Below are 15,415 nucleotides of genomic sequence, written 5' to 3' on the forward strand. Positions count from 1 at the left end.
ACACCTTCATGATTATCTGGGTCATGAAGATCTTTTTTTGTACAGTTCTTCTGTGTATTTTGCCACCTCTTCTTAATATCTTCTGCTTCTGGTAGATCCATACCTTTCTGTCCTTCATTGAGCCCATTTTTGCATGAAATGTTCCCTTGGTATCTCTAATTTTCTTGAAGAGGTCTCTAGTCTTTCCCATTCTATTATTTTCCTCTATTTCTTTGCATTGGTCCCTGAGGAAGGCTTTCTTATCTCTCCTTGCCTGGTACTTATTCCACAGAAGGTATTTTATTTTAAGATTTATTATTTTGTTTAAAAGCAAGAGAAAATTAGCCTTCTGTATTAATAACTTGGAAAATATACTATTTAACAACAGTTGAAGTTGTCCTTGAGCAGTTTGAGAGGTTGTTATTAGATCTTAAAAATAAGAAAATTGCAGTATATGATAACAGTTTACTACTTGAAACCAACTCTTAAGTGCTTGAAATTAATAATTAATTACCTTTGGAATAATGGTTATAATATCTGTGGTAGAAGATGTTCTTATGTTCCAAATATTCTATTGTAGTAATCATTAGGTTGCTTAGAAAACATGCTTCCCTCTTTCCCTTCTTAAATGATTCTGTATCCCATGGGCGGAGGAGCCTGGTAGGCAGCAGTCAACGGTGTCACTAAGAGTCAGACATGACTGAGCGACTTCTCTTTCTCTTTTCACCTTCATGCATTGGAGAAGGAAATGGAAACCCACTCCAGTGTTCTTGCCTGGAGAATCCCAGGGACAGGGGAGACAGAGTCGGACAAGACTGAAGCGACTTAGCAGTAGCATACATAGTTAATATCTAATGGAAAATCATGATTGTCAATTCATGTATGTTTCATTTTCTCATCAACTGTTATTGGATCAGGAGCAGGCAGGTGACATAATCTGGCTCAACTAGAGTGAAAGGAAGGTTTTTCATTGCACGTTTGGGTAAATGGTTTCCCCCATCTTCCTAGAGGGCGCATAAGGAAGCATCCAAGCTGGGGAGCAACTGCTCCCAGTTGCTAGTGTTGAAGATTCAGAGCACAGAGATGAAATAAAACCTTTTCCTTGATGATATTATCAATCTGCTATTGTCGCTGGAGTTTAAATATACCACTAGACTTCCTGGTATGTGAGATGTTCCCTGGTTGAATCAGTTTGAGGAGAACTTTTCTGTTAAACATATATGTAGTGACAAATATTTTATAAGACAATGGTTCTTAACACTTATATCACACAAATGTTATTAAACTTTCTGTGGGAAAAATACACTCAATAGAAAGCATTGCTCATATTCTATTAGTAAAATTCAGGGTATTTTAAAAATAGGTGTCCTTATAGAAAAATTAAGACCAGTTTTATAGGTTATTTCAAATTTAAAGGAACAAATATTTTCCATGTTACATAGACTCACCTAAGATATAGTAAAATAAGGATAATTGCCCGTGATCTGTGAAATCATCACTACCCTAAAGCACACACCTGTACCGTATGCTGCTGCTGCTGCTGCTAAGTCACTTCAGTCATGTCTGACTCTGTGTGACCCCATAGATGGCAGCCCACCAGGCTCCCCTGTCCCTGGGATTCTCCAGGCAAGAACACTGGAGTGGGTTGCCATTTCCTTCTCCAAAGCATGAAAGTGAAAAGTGAAAGGGAAGTCGCTCAGTCATATCTGACTCTTCGCGATCCCATGGACTGCAGCCTACCAGGCTCCTCCATCCATGGGATTTTCCAGGCAAGAGTACTGGAGTGGGGTGCCATCGCCTTCTCCACCTGTACAGTATAGATCCCCTCAAATCTGGTCTTGCCTCATTTATAAGTAAAAGGCTATGAGGATCTAAATAACATAATATACTGAATACTGAATCATATTTAAAGTGAACAAATAGAGTGTGTTCTAGATGCGAATGTATGTTTGGGTAATATCTCCAGCCTTGAAGGGGAGCTTGAGTACCTTTCTAAACCTCATCCCAGCTGGGTGGTTTTAGATGATGGTCTAGGTCAAGGAAAAAGATGGGGACATATTGAAAAAATACAGTCTCTCAAGCCCTACCTGTAAAAATACCAATTCAGTAAGCCTGGTAAAAGGACAAGTTATATGCATCTTTAATAAAAAACATAAATTCTGTTGAAGATTCACCATTAGATAAGTTTGTTGATTAGATGACGAAGGTGGACAGAGGTCTCTACCAAGTGGCCTCTTCTCTTTTCTTTATCTCTGGTAGTGGGGTAAAATTTATTAAGAAGCAGATGGGAAGAAAATGGTGAGAGTATTATATAGGAAATAAATGGTACCATCTAGATTTACATTAAGTAACATCTGAATGAAGATTTCATAGACCCAATTTCATAAAGAGAGAAACATGAGAGAGAGAGGCAGAGACAGAGATACAAAAAATCATTCAGATTCTCAACTTGAAATGCCAATAGTTCATTATGAGGTTATGGTCACTTGACTAGAAATTCTCAGAGTTTGATGCAGGACAAAATATTATTTGAGGTAAGAAGAGATGAATTCAGAAATTCAGGGAACAATAGAATCAGCTTAAAGATAGATTTAGATCTTTCATTTAAAAGCTGCAAGAGACTGTGTTAGGTCTATATATGGAAGGGGAGAAAAAAATACATCAAAGTTTTGAAAATTTAACTTGACCTGCTGGAAAGGACTGAAAAATGGAAATAAAAATAAAATATTCAGGAAAATAGGGTTAGAGACACATAGAGCAGAGAGAATTGTCTGAAAGAGATGTTTCTGCTGCCATTGGTATGCCAAAGGTTATTCAGTGCTGGAATTGAGATAGAAGGCAAAGTTTCATAGTGGATAAGGTGGAAAATGATTATTTAATTTTCATCACCTCCCAGGCCCCCAGACTTAGTAAGTATGGAAACAATACTTTGCTTTGGATATCTATTGAATTTCTCTACCAGGGACATCTGGGAACAATTCTCTTGCCAAGGTCCTAAAGAATTTCAGAACAAAGATAGTGATACGCAGGATATTAGGGGTAGAGAAACACAGAGAGAAAAGTAAGAGATTGACTAATTAGGAGTTGAAGAAGCCATGAATCTTAGAGCTGTCTGTTAACAAAAGTATGTTAACCTGCTCATGGCAGTGACAGAGTATGGACACAGACTCATTCACTTAGGCATTGATGATGTGTAAGCATAATTGACTGATACTCAGTCCATCATAAAGCCCAGATGAAGAGGAAAACACCTGGTGATTGGCAGGTACAGCACTGTAAATTTCCTAATTTTACAGAAGACTTTGGCAGAGTGAGGGACACCCCATTCAGATTCCCCTTGAAATGATTTGCTGTCCAGCTATGAGGAGTATGTTTACCTCACAGCCTCCAGCTGTGAGCTTCTTCTAATTCACCTTAGCACTGAAGCCAAAATTATATTATTTTTAGAGTGGGCCTTAGCCAAATGACTGAGTAAGATGGTAAAGCCTAGGCTAAGCCATTCTTGCCCAAGTTGAGACTCCTCTACCTGGTAGTATTTGTTCCAGTGTTTTGATATTATTACATGGTGGCTTTTTTTGGGGGTGTGCCTAATCTTGCTTTCTCCCTTTTATTTCACATGTATTACTCTCTAGTACACATATGAAACTTCTAATACCATGTTAGCGTCTGTTTCCTGGAGAAAGCAACCCAGGACAAGGAATACAAGATGAAAGAAAAACAAAGGTTTGCTGTTATTTTATATATTGTTTTGTTTTAGTGGTAAGTGACAGTTTTTGCATTCTTATTCTGAATACTTTTTACATTTTTATTCTGTTCTACTACTCCAGAATATAAGACATACTATATTACATAAATACATTAGAAGAAATTTATCAAACACAGTCTTAGATTTTAAATAGTAGACAGTGGGAAACTGTTCTGTTTTCCTTTGCAGCTTTTATATGTATCTGATATTATCAATTTGTACAACCAGTCTATCCCACTAGATGGTAGAAATCTATGCAGCCAGGGAGTATTATTTTTAATCACTTCAGTAACCCGAGTGCTTCAGCATTATCTGTTACAAAGGAGGAATACAAACTATGTTTTATAATGAATGAGTGAATGAATGAGTGATTTGATTAGGAGCCTAACCACATTTCTATCTCTTACCACAATATAGCAACAAATCTTAAAAATTTGCTGCAATATAAAGGATTAATAAATCAAGAAGTACTTTTAAATGTAGTGTTATAATATAAAGGGATAAGCACAATTACATTAGAAGGCCAAATGTCATAATCAAGTGTTTGTACATCTATTTAAAATCACTATGATTATGCAAACTGTTTAGGGTGTTGCATTGACAAATATGTTAGCATTATTGAGGTGATATTTAAAAAGAGTAAAATAATTTTGGAAAAGCTCCGCACAAAAAGCAACTCTCAATCAAGGCAGCATTGCTATAGCAAAATTCTTCATATAATGAAACTATGCAAAAATAGTTTTTTAATATGGGTTGAACAGAGTTAAGTTCTATGCTCATATCATTTTAGGCAGACTTTACATATGAACATACTTTTATAAATTGTACAACTTAGACAAATGTGAATTATTTAAAATCAACTTCATGGGGGTTTAATTTACATAGAGTAAATTGCATCCATTTTTAACTGTCCATTTCATTAGATGTGGACAAATGTATATACCTGTGTAACTACCACCACAATCAAGATACAGCACATTTCCATTGCCCTAAAGAATTCTCTTGTGCCCTTTCTCTCCCAACTATCCCTCCACCCTAGAGTCCCAGGCAATGATTAATTTGTCAATATATATTAGATTTTTGTTTTCTAGGGATTCATATAAATCAAATAAAAACATATTAAAAAGTAAAATGAATGCCTTGGATACTATCCAGATATCTCATGGAATACAGAAGAATCCTTCATTCTATAAACCGTGATGAACATTGCCATATGTAATATGAAGGAATTAAGGTTCAGTATTGGGCTTCCTAGGTGGAAGAGTGATAAAGAATTTGCTGCCAGCATAGGAGATGCAAGAGACTTGGTTTTGATCCCTGGGTCAGGAAGATCCCCTGGAAAAGAAAATGGCAACCCACTCTAGTGTTCTTGCCACGGAAATCCCATGGACAGAGAAGCCTTGTGGGCTGTAATCCATGGGGTCCCAAAGAGTGGACATGACTGAGTGACTGAGCATGCATGCACTGCACTGACAAGCAATTATAGTTACCTCGAGTATTATAAACAGTAAGGAATTTAATATAGGGAATTAATAGTCTACAAAATTATGGGAAAGGTTGCAGAACAGTTGAAGTTCCAGCTTGGGCCTATCAAAATGTTTCCTAGGAAAATTTATAATTGCCTATAATAGCGTTCCTATTTCCAAGGCCACCACTGGGGCCATGCTCACCTAGGTTGGTGAATGACAGCAGGGCCACAGCAGACCCCAGAGAGTCATATGAGGAACAGAGCTACATTGCTTGTTTCTTAACAGAAACCTTTGGACAATAGTACCTGGTGCAGGAAAATGACAACTTGCTTAAACCGCAGCAAATGGCAGTAGGCACAGGAAAATGGCATTCATTTTATGTCTACCTTCTAAATCTGTAGCAAGATTATTTCATTAGATTAATCTAAATTAAAATATCCAAATTTCTCTGTGAGGAAACCTGTAGATTTAATCCTTCCAACGCCTGCTATACTGGGAGAGGGCCAACAGTGGGAGAGGTACAGAAAGTGGGAATGGGAATGGATGTTAACTGACAATGGGCACTACACAGCTAATCTAACATCTCTGTTCTCTCCCATTAATATTGAGTTACAGTAGCCAGTCTTATTGTGGAAGCCACGAATGCCCCTGCAAACATCCAAAATGCCCTCTAGGTAGTTGTACTACCATGTTGAATAGAGTTGACTTAGAATGTAAACTGTTATGGTAGTTACATTTGCTTGTAAGATTTGCTTGAGTTTTCTTAGTATTATATACATTAGGCTGGTGATATATTTGCTTTCTTGATACCCCGAAACAGCAAAAGTTGGACACATGAAAGACTTGGGTTTGGGGGAAATGAAACGTCCAATGTGCTAAAGAAAGTAAATCATATTGCGATTCATGTCTCATCTGATGAAAAAGAAGTCAGGACTACAACTGGGAAGCTCAGTGGTTCCTGGCTCAAAATCAGCAAATTAAGGATAACCTTGGGGAGGAAAAAAATATTTGTGCCTATTTTAGGGAGTTTATTTTCTCCTAAGAAAAATGAATGGAAGAAAGAGTCTTCAATCTGCTCAGATTTCTTTTGTAGGATAAAGGAAAAGCAAAAAGATTCATACTGTTAGGTCAAAAACAGTTGTCTTATTTAGTCCTTGAATATTAACTAAAATTTCATTTTAGCTGATGTAAATTAAAGATATGAGCTTTTCTTTAATTTCATTTTTCCAGTGATAACACTTAGAAAAATGGATGTTGGTTGAGTTGCCAGAATCCCATGGAGAGGAACTGTCACATGAGAAACTGGTGCAGATGGGAAATGTGAAATTGAGTAAAGAGACAATCTACCCCACTAATAGTGCCAGGAGCAGTTGCCAGATTTTTTTTCTATCTTTAAAGATGAATTAAATTTTTTATAGTAATAAGTATGCAGAGGGAGGAGTTTTAAAATCAACTGGCTTTGAATTTTGAATGTTTAATAAAGCCCCACATGGTCTGCCAATACTAAGGTAAAGTCTCTTTCATATCAGAAGGCCACTCCCCGTATAGCTCTTTGGAGAGCTCTATAATTTCAGACTTACATAATATAAATATTCACTGTAATAATTAGCTTTTAAAATTCCAAATATATTCAGTGTTTAATGTTAAATTTATTTTAGGAATTTGTATTAACATCTTAACATTTAAAGGAAGGATTATTATAAGGATGTCATCTAACTCAATCAGTTTATAGGGAAATAAATAGGACGAAAAATTATTAAATGACTTTTCAAAGACATAGAGCATAATAGTGATATATTATTATTATATATATTATATATTATTTTCCCTCTGTGTTGTAAAGTACCTTTCCTGTATACCACTATTTGTCCAAATATTAGGACTCTGTGTCTTCCTGCTTGTGATAATAGCTTATTAATTCTGAAAGATTTTTCTAATAGAGATATATTTATAACTTTGCTGAGCACATGTAAAGAACTTCATATATCTACATATACTGTATTAATTTTTTGTTATGAAGATAAAAACATACATTTAAAATAGAAGTCTTCTGAAGTTGTATCTCTTCATAGTGAGCCAGTTCAGTTCAGTCGCTCAGTCATGTCCAACTCTTTGCAACCCCTTGGACTGCAGCACGCCAGGCTTCCCTGTCCATCACCAACTCCTAGAGCTTGCTCAAACTCATGTCCATTGAGTGGGTGATGCCATCCAACCATCTCAAGCTCTGTTGTCCCTTTCTCTTCCTGCCTTCAGTCTTTCCCAGCAACAGGGTCTTTTCTAATGAATCAGTTCTTTGCATCGGGTGGCCAAAGTTTTGAAGCTTCACCATCAGTGGTGATAATATAATAATTTTTAATATTTAAAATAAAAAATTACATATTTTATCAAAACAAAACAATGTAATTCTGGCTAATTTAAATAGAAAATGGCTTTACTAAATGATATTTGATGGCACATTGAGTTTTTCCAAGAGGGCTGAAGAGCCAGAATTGAAGGCTACACAGCTGCAAAAATCATCAGAAGTTACACGACAGAACTGAGCCATGAAAATATTGTTGCAGCTCTATAGAAGATTAGATATAGTGCAAAGAACAGGCAAGATGACATATCTGAAACCTCTTTCAAAGGAACCTGAGACAGTGCATGTCCTCTACGCTGAAAGATGGAGTTATGTAATAGGGAATTCCTGAAATACTTAAAGTAGTTCTGGCTTCCCCATGGAAATGATAGTGTGAAAAGGAGATAATAGTTTATCATATGCTAGAGAGTGGATGAAGGTGTTAGTGACTCACAAAGGCTCACATGTTCAGAGAGTTCTAGAGAGGGAACAAGATGCACTGTGGGCTCTTGTGAAGGGCAGCTGAAAACATGTCTCTCAAACATCATGTTAGATTCAGAAAAGGCTTCTGAAAAAACAGTATCTTGGAGGTTAAAAAACACCTACATACTTTTTCAATATACCTAAGTTATAATGTTAGTAAATATAGGTAGTCAGAGCAACATAAAAAGCACATTATAGATTTAACAATCTGTTGCTCTGTATGATAATAATAGAAACAATCGAAACAAGTGGGACATTATATAAATACATAATTTTTGTACTCCTTACATTTTTCAGTTCAGTTCAGTCACTCAGTCATGTCTGACTCTTTGCAACCCCATGGACTACAGCACCCCAGGCCTCCCTGTCCATCACCAACTCCTGGAGTTTACTCAAACTCATGTCCATTGAGTCGATGATGCCATCCTACCACCTCATCCTCTGTTGTCCCCTTCTCCTCCTGCCTTCAATCTTTCCCAGCATCAGGGTCTTTTCAAATGAGTCAGCTCTGTGCATCAGGTGCCCAAAATATTGAAGTTTCAGCTTCAACATCAGTCTTTCCAGTGAATAGTCAGGGTTGATTTCCTTTAGGATGGACTGGATGGATCTCCTTGCAGTCCAAGGAACTCTCAAGAGTCTTCTCCAACACCACAATTCAAAAGCATCAATTCTTTGGCATTCAGCTTTCTTTATAGTCCAACTCTCACATCCATACATGACTACTGAAAAAACCATAGCCTTGACTACATGGACCTTTGTTAGCAGTCCTTACATTTTTAGAGAAAACCAAAAGAGACTGCAGTAGGAAAGCTAACGAGGCTGCCAAAGTGGGAAACTGGATATTCCCATCAAGTAATATGAAAAGAAACCATCAAAAAAAAAAAAGCAAAATATAATTTTCTCCCAATAGATTAACCGCGTTAATACCAGTACCCTCATGTTAATACCAAGTCTTCAGAAAATGCATCCCTCATTAGAAATGTGAGCTCAAAGTTGTATTTGGAGAGGAAAGAAGTAAACAGGAATGGAGAGATAGATGTGTTTATCCCCAAATTTCTTAAGTGAACTATGTATAAGATATACATGTGTGCTAGGTCACTTCAGTCGTGTCTGACTGTGCAGCCCTATGAACTGTAGCCCTCGAGGCTCCTCTGTCCATGGGATACTCCAGGCAAGAATACTGGAGTGGTATGCTCCACTGGAGTGGTATGCTCATTTCCTGCTCCAGGGGATCTTCCAGACAAAGGGATTGAACCCATATCTCTTATGTCTACCTGCATTTGCAGGTGGGTTCTTTACCAGGTGATGAGGACAATCAAGAGGAGTTGCGGCTCTATTGCCATTTCTTAGAGTTATCGCTCAATGCACATTTTAAATAATAATGTGCTTAGAAACATGTTACTAGTTTCTATATTTTAAGATGCCTGAAAATACATATTAACTAATTTATACCTTTTGTGCATAATAAAATTGCAGTATTGACCACAACAAAGCAAATATCTAGTAAAATATAGCATTTGCTCAATACATAGTAATCATAAAAATAGCACATCTGATTCCAGAATGAATATTTTTAATATAATTAAAACCCTTAGCTAATGAATAGTTTTGGAAGCAGATGTAAATTTGAAATTAGGTAGAGATTTGAATCAATAAAGGTACACTTTTGGAGATAAATTAGCTATGAGAAAATCTGGAAATTGAATATAGATGAATGTATAATAAAAAGGTATCTTAGGAAATAAAAATATAATTTACAGAGGGAAAAATAAACAGGTAAGAAAATATTAAAAATTATTTTAGACTTTATACTTACAGTAGAGACTTTAAAAAGATATTAAATGCAGTGAAGTTGTAGAAGCTTTTTTTCTCTACCATTTTCATAGACAGTCCTGTATAGTTGGTTAACAAGCACAGGGGAACGTAGGTATGCCCTTATTCCAAAGACTGAAAGTAGCTTCAATAATTTAATCAAAGTGTTCTCTCAAAATTTATATAAAGGTGTTCAGTGAGCTTTAGATTCTATTATAGCAAAAATTACATAAGATGAAACAAGGAGGTCACATCATTGTAGAAGAGACAGTGACATCATTCACAAAGGAAAAACAGAAGGTCAAAAGTATAACAAGAAAATGGGTTATAATGGGTTTAGAAATTTCAGGTAAGAAAAGAGTAAGAAAAAGTGTGTTTATAGTTAGTGAAAACACTAGTGGAGAACAAAAATAAACAGTAGAGGAGGGCTTTTTATGTGAAACTTGATAAAAACAGCACTGAGGAAAATAAATGATACTGAATAGGAAATGATTTGAAACAAATCTTTGAAAATTGGAGATGGTTCCCCAGTTACTTAATATTAGCTAGAAAGAGTAGAAACAAATCTATTGGAATAAATTATTGAGGGATATACATTTAACAAAAATAACACAAATTTTAAATGAAAATATTAAATTTAAAAAATTTCAAAATCATGCAAATTACATCTATATTAAAATGTAGCTACTTGCCCATCTTCGGTCCAGTGGAAGATATTCTAACACTGTAGCAACCTGTGGGAGAGCAACTTGTCAGCATTTGTCAGAATATAAAGAGCACATACTATTCTTGAATACAGAAATTATGATAATTATCCCCTTGTCTTTATTACAGTTAATAATCACAAATCTCTTACCCAGAAAATAATATTTCTTTAAGATTTATATATAAAAGATGAAAACTGAGAGATCTTTATATGTGATCAATTCCACAGGATTAAACAACCACTATTCCAGTTCCCTTGTGGCTCAGCTTGTAAAGAACCTGTCTGCAGTTGATGCAGACCTGGGTTTGATCCCTGAGTTGGGAAGATACCCTGGAGAAGGGAAAGGCTACTCACTCCAGCATTCTGGCCTAGTGAATTCCATGGACTGTATAGTCCATGGGGTCACAAAGAGTCAGACACGACTGAGTAATTTTCACTTTCTTTCATTTTCATTCCACCATAACTAAAAAAAAAAAAAAAAAAAAAAAGCTTTCATAAAGGGCAGTATATTTCCAGTTCTTATCACTTTTAATTTAGTGTGGTTTTATGTCATGGCTTTTTTTTTTTGTACTGTCATATTTATATTTATATTCTTTTACACAAAGCGTTTTTAAATCACAGAATTCAAAATGGGTTAGTAGTGCATAGATGTTTAATAGGCTTGAATTTTAAAACTAAAACAGAAATACATTTGAATAATGAAATTTAAAAAATGGATGATTAGCAAATAAAATTAAAAGCAAAATATTACATGTGATATTAATTATGTCTTACATAAGATTTGGCATCATGAGAAAGTTTTTAAAATATATTACATAATGTTAAAAAACAAAGAGCTGTAAATTGAAAGTAATATTAAAAATAGCTATAAACTGACATTCTGAATTTAGACTTGCATACATATTTCTCAGCATTACACTATATATGGGGAAATTGAGGAAAACTGACATCAGATATTCAGATTAATTAGCAGAAAAATTTTTGATGTGTTCTTTTAGGTTGCTTTCCATAGGTATAAGACAATAGTTGAATTCAGTTAACTAAGTGGAGGTGAGTTTATTGACTGTCAAAAAGTAAAATTAAAAAAAAATTGTTGAATGTCAAACGGTCTTTCATTTCTCCTCCTTGAAATTCATGTCTCTATTCTTTTTCTATATTTCATATCTACTTGTTCTTTCAACCCCTTTGGAGTAGGGCCAGGCACTGAAGTCTACAGTGTGAATATGCCTGCTATATTGCTGTTTGATCTTCTTCCCTTGATGTGTCAGTTTCTTTGTGGGCTGCCTGCTTGTTAGACCATTTTTATTCTTCAAAACTTTATACATAATTTTAAAAAAAGCTGTGCAGATCTCAGGGCACTTGATGAATCTTTCACAAGTTAATCACACTTACATAGCATAAACACTGCTGCTTATGTGCTTAACACTATAAGGACAAACATATTTACTCAACTGCAACCAATTAGATGCAAATACTCAAATTATAGGTTAAAGAAGGGTGTTTGTGCTTCCATTTGAAATAGTAAAGCAAGTAGCTTTAGAAAGATAACTCAATAAAATGCATCTAGTATTTGTAAGCATCAAAATGGAGAGTTTTTTTGCTAAAATGGACAATCAATGCACATTATTTAATGGATAATTACACTAAGATATAAAAATCTTAGTTCTCATGTTATTTGACAGTTGGGTAGTTGTGATACCTTTTTACTTACAGAAAATGCATGCCTCATCCTTATTTACATCTCATCCTATTAAAAGGAAGATACTCTCTAATCAGACACATTTGATAAAACTTGGCACTTGTCACATGGGAAAAAAATATCCTTTTGCTCTGTGCCTCATACAGTCTTAGGCATGTAATAACCATCAAGAAAGGCAATACATATTATGTTATGTAGATTAAGTCATTCACCTCAAAGTCTGTTTCTTTTCTGTTCTATTCATTCTTGCAAATGTAAAAATTTTATTTTTGTGGCTGAGTAGTATGCCAATGAGTGTGCATGTGTGTGTGTGCATGCCAGGTTTTGTTTTGTTTTTTTAATTCATTCATCTATTGTTGGACACTGAAGTTGCTTCCATACCTTGATATTATTATAAATAATAACTCTATGAGTCTGTTCTTTACATCTGTGTTTCTTTTGCTGTCTTGCATATAGGGTTATTATTACCATCTTTCTAAATTTCATATATATGTGTTAGTATACTGTATTGGTGTTTTTCTTTCTGGCTTACTTCACTCTATATAATCGGCTCCAGTTTCATCCACCTCATCAGAACTGATTCAAATGTATTTTTAATGGCTGAATAATAATCCATTGTGGGAGAGGGAGAGGGTGGGATGATTTGGGAGAATGGCATTGAAACATGTATACTATCATGTAAGAAACGAATCGCTAGTCTAGGTTCAATACAGTATACAGGATGCTTGGGGCTGGTGCACTGGGATGACCCAGAGAGATGATATGGGGAGGATGGTGGGAGAGGGGGTTCAGGATTAGGAACTCATGTACACCTGTGGTGGATTCATGTCGATGTATGGCAAAACCAATATAGTATTGTAAAGTAAAAAAATAAAATAATAACTCTATGAACACTAGGTGCATGTATCTTTTCAAATTAATGTCTTCCTTTTCTTTGGATGTATACCCAGGAGCGTAATTGTTGGATTTTATGGAAGTCTCATACTTAGTTTTTGAGACCTCTTCATCCTGTTTTCCACATTGGCTATACAAATATACTTTCCCACCAATAGTGAACATGGTTCCTTTTTTCCACATTTTCACCAACATTTGCTATTTTGAGCCTTTTTGATGATAACTGACAGGTGTGAGGTGAGATCTTATTGTGTTTTGCATTTTATTGATGATTGTTGTGATATTTTCATGTCATTAGCTAACTGTATGTCTTCTTTGGCAAAATGTATATTTATATCTGTCCATTTTTAATTGTCTTTTTTATATCGAATTGTTTGAGCTGTTTATATATTTGGATATTAACCCTTTATCAGTTATATCATTTGCAGATATTTTCTTCCATTCAGTAGGTTGTCCATTTATTTTGTCGGTGGTTTCATTTGCTGTGAAAATGCATTTAAGTTTAATTAGGTCCACTTTATCATTTTTACTTTATTCCTTTGCCCATGAGACTGATTAAAAAAAAAATTCATACAGTTTACGTCACTATTCTGGCTTTGTTTATTTCTGGGAGTTTTATGGTTTCTAGTTTTCAATTTAGGTCTTAAATCAATTTTGAGGTTTTAAAAAAATACATGTTGGGAGAAATTATTCTAATTTCATTCTTTTACATGTAGCTATCCAGTTTTTTTCAAAACAGTCATTGAAGAGACTATATTTTCTCAGTTGTATATTCTTGCCTCCTTTGTGAAAAATTGACCATATGTACATGGGATTATTCCTTTTTTAAAATTAACTTATTTTTTATTGAAAGATAATTGCTTTACAGAATTTTGTTGTCTTCTGTCAAACCTCAACCTGAATCAGCCATAGGTATATATATATCCCCTCACTTTTGAAGCTCCCTCTCATCTCCCTCTCCATCTCACCCCTCTAGGTTGATACAGAGTCCCTGTTTGAGTTTCCTGAGAAAATTCCCATTGGCTATCTATTTTACATATGGTAATGTAAGTTTCCATGTTACTCTTTCCATACATCTCACCTTCTCCTCCCCTCTCCCCATGTCCATAAGTCTATTCTCTATGTCTGTTTCTCCATGGTTGCCCTGTAAATAAATTCTTCAGTACCGTTTTTCTAGATTCTGTATATATGTGTTAGAATATGGTATTTACCTTTCTCTTTCTGATTCACTTCAGTTTGTATATTAGGTTCTAGGATCATCCACCTCATTAGAACTGACTCAAATGTGTTCCTTTTTGTGTTTGAGGAATATTCCACTGTGTATATATACCACGACTTCTTTATCCATTCATCTGTCGATGGACATCTAGGTTGCTTCCATGTTCTAGCTATTGTAAATATTGACACAGTGAACAATGGGATACATTTGTCTTTTTCAATTTTGGTTTCCTCAGGGTATATGCCTAGGAGGGGCGTTGCTGGGCCATATGGTAGTTTTATCTCTCGCTTTTTAAGGAATCTCCATACCATCTTCCATGGTGGCTGTGTCAATTTACATTCCCACCAACAGTGCAAGAGTGTTCCCTTTGCTCCACATCCTTTCCAGCATTTATTGTTTGTAGACTTTTGGATTGGGGTCACTCTGATCAGTGTGAGGTGACATCTCATTATAGTTTTGATTTTTATTTCTCTAATAATGAGCAATTTGAGCATCTTTTCTTGTGTTTTGTTAGCCATCTGTATGTCTTCTTTGGAGAAATGTCTGCTTAGGTCTTTTTCCCACTTTTTGATTGGGTTATTTGTTTTTCTGGCATTGAGTTGTATGAGCTGCTTGTATATTTTGGAAATTAATCCTTTGTCAGTTGTTTCATTTGCTATTATTTTCTCCCATTCTGAGGGTGGTCTTTTCACCTTGCTTATATTTTCCTCTGCCGTGCAAACGCTTTTAAGTTTAATCAGGTCCCACTTGTTTATTTATTTATTTATTTTATTTCCGTTACTCTAGGAGGAGGGTCACAAAGGATCTTGATTTGATTTATGTCATTGAGTGTTCTGCCTTATGTTTCACTCTAAGAGTTTTATAGTTTCTTGTCTTACATTTAGGTCTTTAATCCATTTCGAGTTTATCTTTGTGTATGGTATTAAGAAGTGTTCTAGTTTCATTCTAGTATCTGTCCAGTTTTCCTAGCACCATTTATTGAAGAGGCTGTCTTTGCCCCATTGTATATTTTTTGCCTCCTTTGTCAAAAATAAGGTACCCAAAGGTGCATGATTTTCATTTCAAGGCTTT

The sequence above is a fragment of the Capra hircus genome, chromosome 3 (genome assembly GCF_001704415.2).
Source record: "Capra hircus breed San Clemente chromosome 3, ASM170441v1, whole genome shotgun sequence".
NCBI classification, from domain to species: domain Eukaryota; kingdom Metazoa; phylum Chordata; class Mammalia; order Artiodactyla; family Bovidae; genus Capra; species Capra hircus.